The sequence below is a fragment of the Schistocerca serialis genome, chromosome 9 (genome assembly GCF_023864345.2).
Source record: "Schistocerca serialis cubense isolate TAMUIC-IGC-003099 chromosome 9, iqSchSeri2.2, whole genome shotgun sequence".
Taxonomy (NCBI): domain Eukaryota; kingdom Metazoa; phylum Arthropoda; class Insecta; order Orthoptera; family Acrididae; genus Schistocerca; species Schistocerca serialis.
In genome coordinates, this window is record NC_064646.1 from 506,101,464 (window position 1) to 506,115,917 (window position 14,454).

The 14,454-nt window shown below is 45.9% G+C and overlaps 1 protein-coding gene across 1 annotated transcript in view; it reads left to right on the forward strand.

The window, feature by feature from the left end:
* The first annotated feature begins 4,295 nt into the window (after positions 1-4,295).
* Positions 4,296-14,454, forward strand: part of LOC126418604 (PI-PLC X domain-containing protein 1-like) — a 425,466-nt gene continuing 415,307 nt past the window's right edge. Inside the window, exon 1 of the mRNA XM_050085437.1 lies at positions 4,296-4,342. The gene's annotated coding sequence lies outside the window, so the exon portion shown is untranslated. The remainder of the gene's footprint in view (positions 4,343-14,454) is intronic.

Consider the following 14,454-nt stretch of genomic DNA (forward strand, 5'->3'; position numbering starts at 1 on the left):
GTATGGCGATGACGAATACACGCTTCCAAGGTGCGTTCACCGCGATGTCGCCAAACACGGATACGACCCTCATGATGCTGTAAACAGAACCTGGATTCTTCCGAAAAACTGACTTTTACCATTCGTGCACCCTGGTTCGTCGTTGAGTACAGTATCACAGGCGCTCCTGTCTGTGATGCAGCGTCAAGGGTAACCGCAGCCGTGGTCTCCGAGCTGATAGTCCATGCTGCTGCAGACATCGTCGAACTGTTCGTGCAGATGGTTGTTGTCTTGCAAACGTCCCTATCTGTTGACTCAGTGATCGAGACGTGGCTACACGATCCGCTACAGTCATGTGGGTAAGATGCCTTTCATCTCGACTGCTAGTGATACGAGGCCTTTTTGATCCAGCACGGCGTTCCGTATTATCCTCCTGAACCCACCGATTCCATATTCTGCTAACAGTCATTGGTTCTCGACCAACGCGAGCAGCAATGTCGCGATACGATAAATCGCAGTCGCAATAGACTACAATCCGGAAACGTGATGGTATGCATTTCTCCTCCTTACAGGAGGTATCACAACAACGTTTCAGCAGGCAACGCCGGTCAACTGCTGTTTGTGTATGAGAAATCGGTTGGAAACTTTCCTCATGCCAGCACGTTGTAGGTGTCGCCACCGGCGCCAACCTTGTGTGAATGCTCTGAAAAGCTAATAATTTGCATATCACAGCATCTTCTTCTTGTCGGTTAAATTTTGCGTCTGTAGCACGTCATCTTCGTGGTGCAGTAATTTTAATGACCAGTAGTATAACTAATATCCGATAGCAATTATAGATAATTGTCTCAGAAAGACTGGTAAACACTGATCTACAAGTGAGACTGCTTACAAAAGACCATCGTAGAATATTATTCATATGTGTGGCATGTATGACACTAATATCAGGACATATTGAACGAATGGAATGGGAAGAAACTTCAATATGTGGTAGATGTTGTACAATGTGACATGCACATTACAGTGGTTTGCAAGGTATGATGTAAATGTGGGTGTAGAAATTGACGTATGCTGTCTGAGAAACCGCGAAAACTAGGCGCGAGGTGCATTTGTCCCTGAAAAAAAAAAAAATAATAATCTTAGGGGCAGCAGGGCGAGCACCTGCTTCACTAGGAGTCCGAGAAGAACATGGCAAGTGCCATAACCTGATTTCGCAGAAGCTTCGCTCCGTGGAAGAGGGGACATAATAAGCCAACAAGTGTCTCGTCTTCTCCGTAGGTTGTCGGCGGCTACTGATAAAACGACCTTCATAATTTTGGATGTAATTTAGATGTCTTTTACCGCGCAACAAGCTCAGCGCAAGTGGTATGATAGTGGCAAGCCTTTCAGTATATCAGTTTTGCGTCCCGAGTTCGAAACCCGGTTATAGTGCTTGTTTTATTTTATTTTTTGTTTATCTACCCATGTTCATAAAAGGTTAATATACGAGCGTTCCTTATCAAATTAGGGATAGGAGAGTGTTTTATTGATTCTATAATTACAACTAGATTTCACAATAAATCTGATACATTTACTAATGTCTCGAAATTTGGTAGAAAATCCGAAGAAATTCTGGTCGTATGCGGCAAGACGCAGTCAATACCTTCGCTGCGCAGTGCCGATGGTACTGTTACCGACGATTGTGCCGCTAAAACGGAGTTACTGAAGGCAGTTTTCCAAAATTCCTTCACCAGGGAAGACGAATGGAATATTCCAGAATTTGAAACACGAACAGTCGCTAGCATGAGTTTCTTAGAAGTAGATACCTTAGGGGTTGCGAAGCAACTCAAATCGCTTGATACGGGCAAGTCTTCAGGTCCAGATTGTATACCGATTAGGTTTCTTTCAGATTACGCTGATACAATAGCTCCCTACTTAGCAATCATATACAACCGCTCGATCACCGATAGATCTGTACCTACAGATTGGAAAATTGCGCAGGTCGCACCAGTGTTTAAGAAGGGTAGTAGGAGTAATCCATCGAACTACAGACCTATATCGTTGACGTCGGTTTGCAGTAGGGTTTTGGAGCATATACTGTATTCAAACATAATGAATCACCTCGAGGGGAACGATCTATTGATACGTAATCAGCATGGTTTCAGAGAACATCGTTCTTGTGCAACGCAGCTCTTTATTCGCACGAAGTAATGGCCGCTATCGACAGGGGATCTCAAGTTGATTCCGTATTTCTAGATTTCCGGAAAGCTTTTGACACCGTTCCTCACAAGCGACTTCTAATCAAGCTGCGGGCCTAGGGGTATCGTCTCAGTTCTGCAACTGGATTCGTGATTTCCTGTCAGGAAGGTCGCAGTTCGTAGTAATAGACGGCAAATCATCGAGTAAAACTGAAGTGATATCAGGTGTTCCCCAGGGAAGCGTCCTGGGACCTCTGCTGTTCCTGATCTATATAAATGACCTGGGTGACAATCTGAGCAGTTCTCTAAGGTTGTTCGCAGATGATGCTGTAATTTACCGTCTAGTAAGGTCATCCGAAGACCAGTATCAGTTGCAAAGCGATTTAGAAAAGATTGCTGTATGGTGTGGCAGGTGGCAGTTGACGCTAAATAACGATAAGTGTGAGGTGATCCACATGAGTTCCAAAAGAAATCCGTTGGAATTCGATTACTCGATAAATAGTACAATTCTCAAGGCTGTCAATTCAACTAAGTACCTGGGTGTAAAAATTACGAACAACTTCAGTTGGAAAGACCACATAGATAATATTGTGGGGAAAGCGAGCCAAAGGTTGCGTTTCATTGGCAGGACACTTAGAAGATGCAACAAGTCCACTGAAGAGACGGCTTACACTACACTCGTTCGTCCTCTGTTAGAATATTGCTGCGCGGTGTGGGATCCTTACCAGGTGGGATTGACCGAGGACATCGAAAGGGTGCAAAAAAGGGCAGCTCGTTTTGTATTATGGCGTAATAGGGGAGAGAGTGTGGCAGATATGATACGCGAGTTGGGATGGAAGTCATTAAAGCAAAGACGTTTTTCGTCGCGGCGAGATCTATTTACGAAATTTCAGTCACCAACTTTCTCTTCCGAGTGCGAAAATATTTTGTTGAGCCCAATCTACATAGGTAGGAATAATCATCAAAATAAAATGAGAGAAATCAGATCTCGAACAGAAAGGTTTAGGTGTTCGTTTTTCCCGCGCGTTGTTCGGGAGTGGAATGGTAGGGAGATAGTATGATTGTGGTTCGATGAACCCTCTGCCAAGCACTTAAATGTGAATTGCAGAGTAATCATGTAGATGTACATGTATGGTATCTTCAGGGGTTACAGTCTTCTTAAATTCTCTTAATCTTACATCAGTTTGTAATTCTTACGTTTTATTCTTATGTTTATTGTTTGGAAAGTTTAGGAGCAGTTCCTTGGATGATACCGATCACTGAAGCGTTCCAAACATAGAAATTCCGAACATCGCACAAAGGCAGGTTTGCCAGAGTGGCATTTCTTCGTACGGATCGCATTCGGGAAAGAAATGTCGTTAACATTACTGAAGATTTAATGCTATGGTAACAATTTCGTAGCAAACAACGCATAGTGGATGACTTTTCCGAAAACGGGCGCTTCCAACTGATTATGAACCAAGATACTCTACAGGAATTTGACCAAAAAAATTTCAAGTAATTTTCTCACTTTTTAAATTCGTTCATGTTACATCCAATTAGAAGACGAATATGGACAAAGTTGTTTCAGCATACACTGGAAAACATTCGTGTTGTAATCTTCTACGGATAAAGGTAGATAAATGAAAAACAAAATTTTTTTTGACTGTTTTTTTCTCAGAAACGGTCGAATATCAACGGACACACCGATACACGTGTTCGCTTATTTTTCTAAGAAATCGGGTTATTGCACTTGCCGTGCTCTTTTCGTTAGCGGCTTGTTCCATCTGCATCGGGTAACGCCGGCGACGTGTGAGCTGCGCCGTGCACTATTAAACGCACCCTCGTGCTTTTGTTGTGCCGACGCTAACTAAGTTGACCAAAGCCAGAGCTCCTTCACAGTCCGGATACGTCTCGGTGCCGCGTTAGCAATGCCGAATCGGCTCTGTCGGCGCCGAGTCACTCGCGTACCACAGCCGTAGCGCTCGGGCCCGCTGAGGCAGTTCCTGCTGCGTGCAGTGAGCGTCGCGCGTGTGAGCAGAGTGGCCGACCCGGACAGGAGGGCACCGGCACTCACACTCACACACACGCTGTCACACACTGTGTGACGTCACGCGGCCGCTCTGGCCGCCGCCGGCGGCCGCCGCTGTGACAGGCAGTGGCGCAGCACAGGCCGCCGAGCGCAGCCGGGCCGCCGCAGCTGAGCTGAGGTGAGGTGAGTGCCGCCGAGCGCCGGCGAGTACCGACTTCCGCTTACGGCGGGGGGAAGAACCGCCGCAGCCACGCGCACCACTTCCTTACGCAACACAGTCCGGGATTCCTCGATTGCGCTAAACCGCAGCCTATAGTGTTGTGGACGCGCCACGACTCGAACGGCCCGAGCAGTTTACGCAAAAGTCCGCGAAATCTCGAGTCTCTGATCGAAATCGTGGTCTAGCGACTTCCGGTGGTGAGGACGTGTCTTGGCACTATTCTAGCGATATTGTCGGTTTTAATACTCAACGTTGTAACATAACGTTTTCCAGTTTGCTCGCTTCTATGGCTGTTCTCTACGCCAGGGAAAGAGATTTGTGTAGCAGCTTTGAAATTTGATCTCTTATCTTATGTTCTGTACGTGAATATGATTTTGACTTACACAGCTGCCAGACTTCAATCTACCGTATTAATACGAGGGCTATCCACAAAGTACATTACGTTTTGGAATTAAAAATAAATGGAGTATTGGAAATTTTTTTTATTATATACAGATGAAAGCCATACTTAAATACTACTTTTCTACATAGTTGCCATTTAAATTACGGCACTTATCGTAGCGATGGACGAGCTTGGAAATTCCTTCGTCGTAAAATTCGGCCTCATGCGCCTTCAACCACGTGGTTACCTCTTCTTGAAGCTGTGCGTCGTCATCAAAACGCTGCATAGCCAACCACTTCTTCATTGCTGGGAATAAGTGGAAGTCGCTCGGTGCCAGGTCGGCACTGTACGGCGGATGAGGAAACAACTCCCCCTTAAAAGATTCGAGAACTTCACGAGTGGCATTTGCCGTGTGGGCCCGGGCGTTGTCGTGAATCAGACAGATCTTTGAGCCCAACTTTCCACTGCGCTTCTTTTGTATTGCTCTTCTGAGGTTGTGCAGAGTTTGCCAGTACCTTTGAGTTTATTGTAGTGCCTCTTTCCAGGAAACCCACAAAAATCGTATTTCTACCGGGTTACTGATTAACCATATATATATATACAGGGTGTTTCAAAAATGACCGGTATATTTGAAACGACAATAAAAACTAAACGAGCAGCGATAGAAATACACCGTTTGTTGCAATATGCTTGGGACAACAGTACATTTTCAGGCAGACAAATTTTCGAAATTACAGTAGTTACAATTTTCAACAACAGATGGCGCTGCGGTCTGGGAAACTATATAGTACGATATTTTCCACATATCCACCATGCGTAGCAATAATATGGCGTAGTCTCTGAATGAAATTACCCGAAACCTTTGACAACGTGTCTGGCGGAATGGCTTCACATGCAGATGAGATGTACTGCTTCAGCTGTTCAATTGTTTCTGGATTCTGGCGGTACACCTGGTCTTTCAAGTGTCTCCACAGAAAGAAGTCACAGGGGTTCATGTTTGGCGAATAGGGAGGCCAATCCACGCCGCCCCCTGTATGTTTCGGATAGCCCAAAGCTATCACACGATCATCGAAATATTCATTCAGGAAATTAAAGACGTCGGCCGTGCGATGTGGCCGGGCACCATCTTGCATAAACCACGAGGTGTTCGCAGTGTCGTCTAAGGCAGTTTGTACCGCCACAAATTCACGAAGAATGTCCAGATAGCGTGATGCAGTAATCGTTTCGGATCTGAAAAATGGGCCAATGATTCCTTTGGAAGAAATGGCGGCCCAGACCAGTACTTTTTGAGGATGCAGGGACGATGGGACTGCAACATGGGTCTTTTCGGTTCCCCATATGCGCCAGTTCTGTTTATTGACGAAGCCGTCCAGGTAAAAATAAGCTTCGTCAGTAAACCAAATGCTGCCCACATGCATATCGCCATCATCAATCCTGTGCACTATATCGTTAGCGAATGTCTCTCGTGCAGCAATGGTAGCGGCGCTGAGGGGTTGCCGCGTTTGAATTTTGTATGGATAGAGGTGTAAACTCTGGCGCATGAGACGATACGTGGACATTGGCGTCATTTGGACCGCAGCTGCAACACGGCGAACGGAAACCCGAGGCCGCTGTTGGATCACCTGCTGCACTAGCTGCGCGTTGCCCTCTGTGGTTGCCGTACGCGGTCGCCCTACCTTTCCAGCACGTTCATCCGTCACGTTCCCAGTCCGTTGAAATTTTTCAAACAGATCCTTTATTTTATCGCTTTTCGGTCCTTTGGTTACATTAAACCTCCGTTGAAAACTTCGTCTTGTTGCAACAACACTGTGTTCTAGGCGGTGGAATTCCAACACCAGAAAAATCCTCTGTTCTAAGGAATAAACCATGTTGTCTACAGCACACTTGCACGTTGTGAACAGCACACGCTTGCAGCAGAAAGACGACATACAGAATGGCGCACCCACAGACTGCGTTGTCTTCTATATCTTTCACATCACTTGCAGCGCCATCTGTTGTTGAAAATTGTAGCTACTGTAATTTCGAAAGTTTGTCCGCCTGAAAATGTACTGTTGTCCCAAGCATATTGCAACAAACGGTGTATTTCTATCGCTGCTCGCTTAGTTTTTATTGCCGTTTCAAATATACCGGTCATTTTTGAAACACCCTGTATATAGTTAAGGCTCACCGGCCACTTGACCATCTTCTTCTTCTGTGCGAATGCACAAACAGTGCCCGAACTCTCGAACTCTTACGGGAATCGGCAACGCGCCGCGAGTAATGAGTGTAATGGGCGGGGGCACTACGAATGTAGTGCGGGACAATACGTTGAGAGTGTAGGTTTCGCGGGAGGCGTGCCAGAGATAAATCCCTGCAGTCGCGCTATCCTCTGTGTCCTCGGTAGTTCAGATGGATAGAGCGTCTGCCATGTAAGCAGGAGACCCCGGGTTCGAGTCCCGATCGGGGTACAAATTTTCATCTGTCCCCGTTGACGCATGTCAACGCCTGTAAGCAGCTGAGGGTGTTCATTTCATTGTAATAACTACCGTATTAATTCGACAAGCCCTGAAAGCGTTAATATAAGCCGCATATTCAATCGTGTAGTTGAAGCTCAGTGCCTGGTTATTTCTGTATATACATAGATGGATCCAAAATTACCCAAGTGGAATACAGCGGAAGTGCTTTTCTATGCTCTAAGGTTCGGGTCAGTAGAGACTTCAGAGTAATTAAACGCGATAGCCTTTCTACAGCGGAAACTGTAGCAACCTTGCATGCAATGAAGTTTGTAGGCCCTTTCTTTCTCTCCTAAAAACATTAACCGTATCCGGCTCCGAGAGTGTCTTCAATACTCAACCACGGAGATGGAATAAAACAACCAAGCGTTGTACACTGAGGTGAGAGAAGTCACGGGACAGCAGAATGCACATACACAGATGGCGCTAGTATCGTGCACACGAGATATAAAAGGGCGGTCCACTGCCGGAGCTGTCATTTGTATGCGGAGTGGTAGCTGCATGTAGACGCATGGGACATCCCATTTCGGTAACTGTCAGGGAATTCAATATTCCGAGATGCACTATGCCAAGAGTGTGACGACCACTTTCACTTACGGACCGAGAATAGTGGCCTCTGCGTAAAGTTGTCAGCACTAAAAGACAAGCAACACTCCGTGAACTGACAACAGAAATCAGTGTGAGACGTATGACGAATGTATTCTTCAGTCCGGGCAAAATCTGGCGTTAATGGGCTACGGCAGCAGACGACCGACTCGGGTGCCTTTGATAACAGCACAAAATCATCCACAGCGCCTCTCCTGGGCTCGCGATCGTATCGGTTCTATACTGGACGACTGGAAAGCTGTGGCCTGCTCAGATGAGTCTCGATTTAAGTTGGTAAGATCTGATGGTAGGGGTTTCGACTGCGACGCAGAGCCCCAAAAGTAATGGATGCAGGTTGTCAACAAGGCACTGAGCAAGCTGATGGTGGTTTCATAATGGTGTGGGCTGTTTTTACATGGAATGGACTGGTTCCTCTGGGCCAGCTGAAACGATCATTGACTGCATATGGTTATGTTAGGCTACTGGGAGATCATTTGCAGTCATTTATGGACTTATTGTTCCTAAACAACGGTGGAACTGTCTCTGGGTCACATCTGTTCGCGATTGGTTTGAAGAACATTCTGGAGAATCGGAGCGAATGATTTGGCCACACAGATTGCCCGACATGAATCTTATCAAAAATACACACATGAAAACAATTTTGCATCAACCAGGTTCCCAGAATTCCTGAAGATAGACGTTGACTGTGGGTACTGTATCACAGACACAGTCCCTTTGACTATTCAGAAATGTCACTTAACCCGCCCAAAGATGTAAACATCCATGCATGAGCAGCGCTTATTAGACGGAGGGGTCCGACAGCTCAAATGGTTCAAATGGCTCTGAGCACTATGGGACTCAACTGCTGAGGTCATTAGTCCCCTAGAACTTAGAACTACTTAAACCTAACTAACCTAAGGACATCACAATCATCCATGCCCGAGGCAGGATTCGAACCTGCGACCGTAGCGGTCTTGCGGTTCCAGACTGCAGCGCCTTTAACCGCACGGCCACTTCGGCCGGCTGGTCCGACAGCCCATAAGTTCCAGTCAGTCCACCACGAAGGAGGCACACGGCACGTGTTGTATGTAGTTCTACCATGCCTAGACGGTCATTACCACGGTTCGATAGTGACTGCATTGTTACTTTGTGCCAGAAAGTGCTCTCAACAAGGGAAGTGTCCAGGCGTCTCGGAGTGAACCAAAGCGATGTTGTTCGGACATGGAGGAGATACAGAGAGACAGCAACCGTCAATGACATGCCTCGCTCAGGCCGTCCAAGGGCTACTACTGCAGTGGATGACCGCTACCCACGGATTATGGCTCGGAGGAACACTGACAGCTACGCCACCATGTTGAATAATGCTTTTTGTGCAGCGACAGGACGTCGTGTTACGACTCAAACTGTGCGCAATAGGCTTCATGATATGCAACTGCACTCCCAACGTCCATGGCGATGTCCATCTTTGCAACCACGACACCATGCAGCGCAGTACAAATGGGCCGAACAACATGCCCAATGAACTGCTCAGGATAGGCGTCACGTTCTGTTCACCGATGAGTGTCACATATGCCTTCAACTAGACCATCGCCGCGCGGGATTAGCCGAGCGGTCTTAGGACTGCAGTCAAGGACTGTGCGGCTGGCCCTGGCGGAGGTTCCTCTCTCGGGCATGGTTGTGTGTTTTTGTCCTTAGGACAATTTAGGTTAAGTAGTGTGTTAGTTTAGTGACTGATGACCTTAGCAGTTAAGTCCCATAAGATTTCACACACAACTAGACCATCGTCGGAGACGTGTTTGGAGACAATCTGTTCAGGCTGAACGCCTTAGACACACCGTCCAGCGAGTGCAGCATGGTGGAGCTTCCCTGCTCTTTGGTGTGGCATTATGTGAGGCCGACGTACGCCGCTAGTGGTCATGGAATGCGCCGTAAAGACTGTACGATATGTGAGTGCTATCCTGCGACCGATAGTGCAACCATATCGGTAGCATATTGGCGAGGCATTCGTCCTCATGGATGACAATTCACGCCCCCATCGCGCACATCTTGTGAATGACTTCCTTCTCGATAACGACATCGCTCGAGTAGAGTGACCACCATGTTCTCCGGACATGAACTCTCTCGAACATTCCTGGGATACAGTGAAAACGGCTGTTTATGGACGACGTGACCCACCAACCACTCTGAGGGATCTATGCCGAATCGCCGTTGAGGAGTGGGACAATCTGGACCAACAGTGCCTCGATGAACTTGTGGATAGTATGCCATGCTACTGGGTATTACAGGTACCGGTGCGTATAGCAGTCTGGAGCACCACCTGTGAATGTCTCGCTGTATGGTGGTACAACATGCATTGTGTAGTTTTGAAGGCAACAAAAAGGGCGGTAATGATGTTTATGCTGATCTCCATTCCAATTTTCTGTACAGGTTCCGGAACTCTCGGAACCGAGGTGATGCAAAACTTTATTTGATGTGCGTGTATAGTACATAACCAAGTAGTCTGTCAGTGCACGAGCCCCTGCACCGGCAACCCTTTCGCAATTATGGACGGCTAAAGGGGCAGCAAGGCTCAATGTTTCTGCATGGGTTACGAACGTCATGTTGAGTCCATCCCACGTGGAGCTGCTGCACCACGCCGGGCTTCATGAGATCCGACACGATGTTAGGAGGTGACTCGGTGGATATTGGATGTGGTTTTGGAATACGTTCGCTGTAAACGGAGAGAGCAGACAATCCACCTGCCATGGGTGCATTTGCACCCTGGCATCCGTTATAGTGAGGAGGGTGACTTTAGCGAAGCAAGCTGTATCTATAACAACTGTCGTCGATTTTAAATTACCGTACACAGACTTCTTACATGAGGTAAGGAGCCATGGTAAATAACCTCAAATTTCTACAATACTATGCTTTACCAGGACACGCGTGGACTGATGAGCGATTTTGTAGAATCTTTCTTGTCCGCTTTAAGCACACCACTTTTTTCTACATCTATATGTAATCAACATTTACAGTTCTCTGATTCGGAGTCAGAAGCTGACGTAAAGCACATTTTGTTCTCGTGTTCCAAATTTGACTGTGAAACGCCGGCCGGAGTGGCCGAGCGGTTCTAGGCGCTACAGTCTGGAACCGCGCGACCGCTACGGTCGCAGGTTCGAATCCTGCCTCGGGCATGGATGTGTGTGATGTCCTTAGGTTAGTTAGGTTTAAGTAGTTCTACGTTCTAGGGGACTGTTGACCTCAGATGTTAAGTCCCATAGTGCTCAGAGCCATTTTAACTATTTTTGTGAAAAATGTAAATAACTTACAGAAATGTTTGATACAGCGCTTCATGCAATATATCTTCAAGTTTTATTTACAAATGTTCAGTGTGGATATCTTTTGTAACACGACAAATGTCCCACGTGTAAATATGAAGCAAGTCTCGATGTATCGTGGCGGCTGTACGTGTTGTCCTTTGTCGCAGTTCTCCGACACTTTCCGGAAGCAGAGGAGCGAATTCTCTGTCTTTAATGTTGCCCCACACCGCAGAAGTCTACCGGTGTTAAATGAAGTAGATTGTGGGGGCCAGGATACTGTTCCACAACGGCCAGTGCTGTGGAGATACGCGACAGCTTCTCGATGATAATATGGTGGCGCGCCGTCTTACTGGAAAATAAATTCTGTGCCCGTATCCTATTGTAATTGAGGTGCGAGATAATGTTCAGGCATGCCCGGGTGTGATATGCCAGTTGCAGTTGACTACGTGATGTACTTTGTGCTCATCTCATATCCGAACATTATGCCGATTCATTTTACCACTGGTGTGGAAGGTGGCTTCGTCACGGAACACAACTTTTTTAAGAAAATCGTCTTCAGTCTGCATTTTGATAATCTTTTCTACACAGAACTCAGCCCATTTTTCTTTGTTACTTTCTCTCAAAGCTTGTAATAGTTCCAATTTGTAGGGTTTGAATGACCGACGTTTCTGTAATACCTTCCAGTCTGCAACACTTGGCATATTCAATTCTAAGTTCAGGCGTCTCGTTGATTTACCCGGACTAGGAATGTAGAGAACGTGGTCAGTCGCTGCGTCAGAGAGACTGCTGGCCGAAACCCTGAGCCGGCGCGGCCTCCTGTGTGATGCACAGCCAGTTTCCGAAAAACGATGGTAGCAGCTAACAACACGTCGTCTCTGAGGTGGTGGCTTGCGACATTTAGTCCTGAATTGTTCTGAACTGTAGTAGCGTTTTTGGATAAGATGAAACTGTGAACGACACTGCACGCACTCTGCACCATTATGTGACTCCATGACGGAATAACTCATGCACATGTGCCACCTGGGGGGAACTTTGGAACCAGCAGTGTTAGGCGGGAATAAAACATAAAGGTGTACTTCATCAAGGGCTGCAGCAAACATATCTGTAAGTTGAAACTTCCTGGCAGATTAAAACTGTGTGCCGCACCGAGACTCGAACTCGGCACACAGTTTTAATCTGCCAGGAAGTTTCATATCAGCGCACACTCCGCTGCAGAGTGGAAATGTCATTCTGGAAATATCTGTACGTTGTTTACTTGTGTGTGTGAGTTGCGTTTGCGTGAGTTTGTGCGTGTGTGTGCGTATGTGTGTGTATTGTTGACGAAGGCCTTAATGGCCGAAAGCTTTAATTGTGAGAGTCTTTTTGTTGTGCATATCTGAGACTTAGCATCTCCGCTATATGTTGAGTGGCAACTTTCCTTCTCATAATATTGTAAGTTATTTACCTTTTTCACAATTAAAGTTCAGTTTTATAAACACCCAACGAATAAGTTATCGACCTAAAGCAAACATTCCGTGCATAACCATCAATTTTCTGGGATATAACAACTTTTCTGTGTCTCCTATAAACCTTAGTTCTTGCGACATGATAGACTGAAAGGGTTGTGTAACGAGAAAGCTACCTGCTCTGCATGATATAGGAACACTTCATAGATCAGTTTGAATTGCATCATAGGACAATTTTAGAGAAACACGTTGTCTGCCCCATATATCACGAAGAAATTTTATTTATAAGAAATAGTTTGTTGAATGTACTTGTAATGTATCGATTTAGTGCAATGTACCGATTTACTAACTTCTGTTTGCTGCAGAATCCTTTAACATATTTTCAGTTCGAATATAATAAACTTTCTTCAGTCTGAGAAGCTTATGTCCACGAACCAACACGGTTTCAGAAAGCATCGCTCGTGGGAAACTCAGCTTGACCTTTTCTCACATGATACTGAAACTCTCTGACAACAGGCAGATTCCTTATTTATATATTTCTGGAAAGGTTGTTAACGAAGTTACGAGCATATACAATAAGTTCACAGATATGTGAGTGGCTCGAAGACTTCTTAAATAATAGAACCCAGTATGTTGTCCTCGACGGCCAGTGTTAATCAGAGACAAGGTTATCGTCAGGAGTGCCCCAACGAAGTGTGTTCTCTATATATGCAAATGATTTGGCGTACAGGGTTGGCAGCAATCTGCAAATGTTTGCTGATGTACGGTAAGGTATCGAAATTGAGTGGCTGTAGGAAGATACAAGACGACTTAGACAAAATTTCCAGTTGGTGTGATGAATGGCAGCTAGCCCTAAATGTGGAACAATATAAGTTAATCCGGATGAGTAGGAACATCAGACCTGCAGTGTTCGGACACAGTATTACTAGTGTACTGCTTGATACAGTCAAGCCGTTTAAATACCTGGGCGTAACGTTGCAAAGCTATATGACGTCGAACGAGAATGTGATAACTGTGCTAGGGAAGGCGAACGGTCCACTTCCGATTATTGGGAGAATTTTAGGAAAGAGGGGTACACTTGCAAAGGAGACCGCATATAGGACGCTGGTGCGATCTGTTGTTGAGTACTGCTACAGTGTTAGGGATCTCTACCAGGTCGGATTGAAGGCAGACATCGAAGCAGTTCAGAGCCGGGCTGCTGTATTTGTTACCGGTGGGTTCGAACGAGACGTAAATGTTACGGAGATGCTTCGGGAACGCAAATGGGAATCCCTGGAGGGAAGGCGACGTTCTTTTCGAAAAACACTCTTGAAAAAATTTAGAGAACGGGCAATTGAAGCTGACTGCAGAACGATTCTACTGCCGCCAATACACATTGCGCGTAAGCACTACGAAGATAGGATACGAGAAATTAGGGCTCATACGGAGGGATGTAGACAATAGTTTTTCCCTGGCTCTGTTTGCGAGTGGAACAGGAAAGGAAATGAGAAGTGGTGGTACAGGGTACCCTTTGCCACGAACCGTACGGTAGCTTCGGAGTATCTATGTACATGTAGATGTACTAAAACACAAGTTTCCATAGCACGAGTCTATCAATCATTTGTGTAATAGCTCGTCTGCAAAGACTAACTTCCATACAAACTTTAAATGTTTATTTGATACTACAAAAGTGAAGCTATAGTCACAGTATATAAAAATATTTTTCTTAACCGGTTTCAACTAACTACGTACTCATCTTCAAATGTAAAAACATCAGTTGGAGAATATATAATGGGCATTATGACCATACATCTGACAAAAATTACGAGAAATAATGATACAAGGCAATTGAGGAACGGTGGAACAACTAAGTCAGAACAAGTTGTGCCTA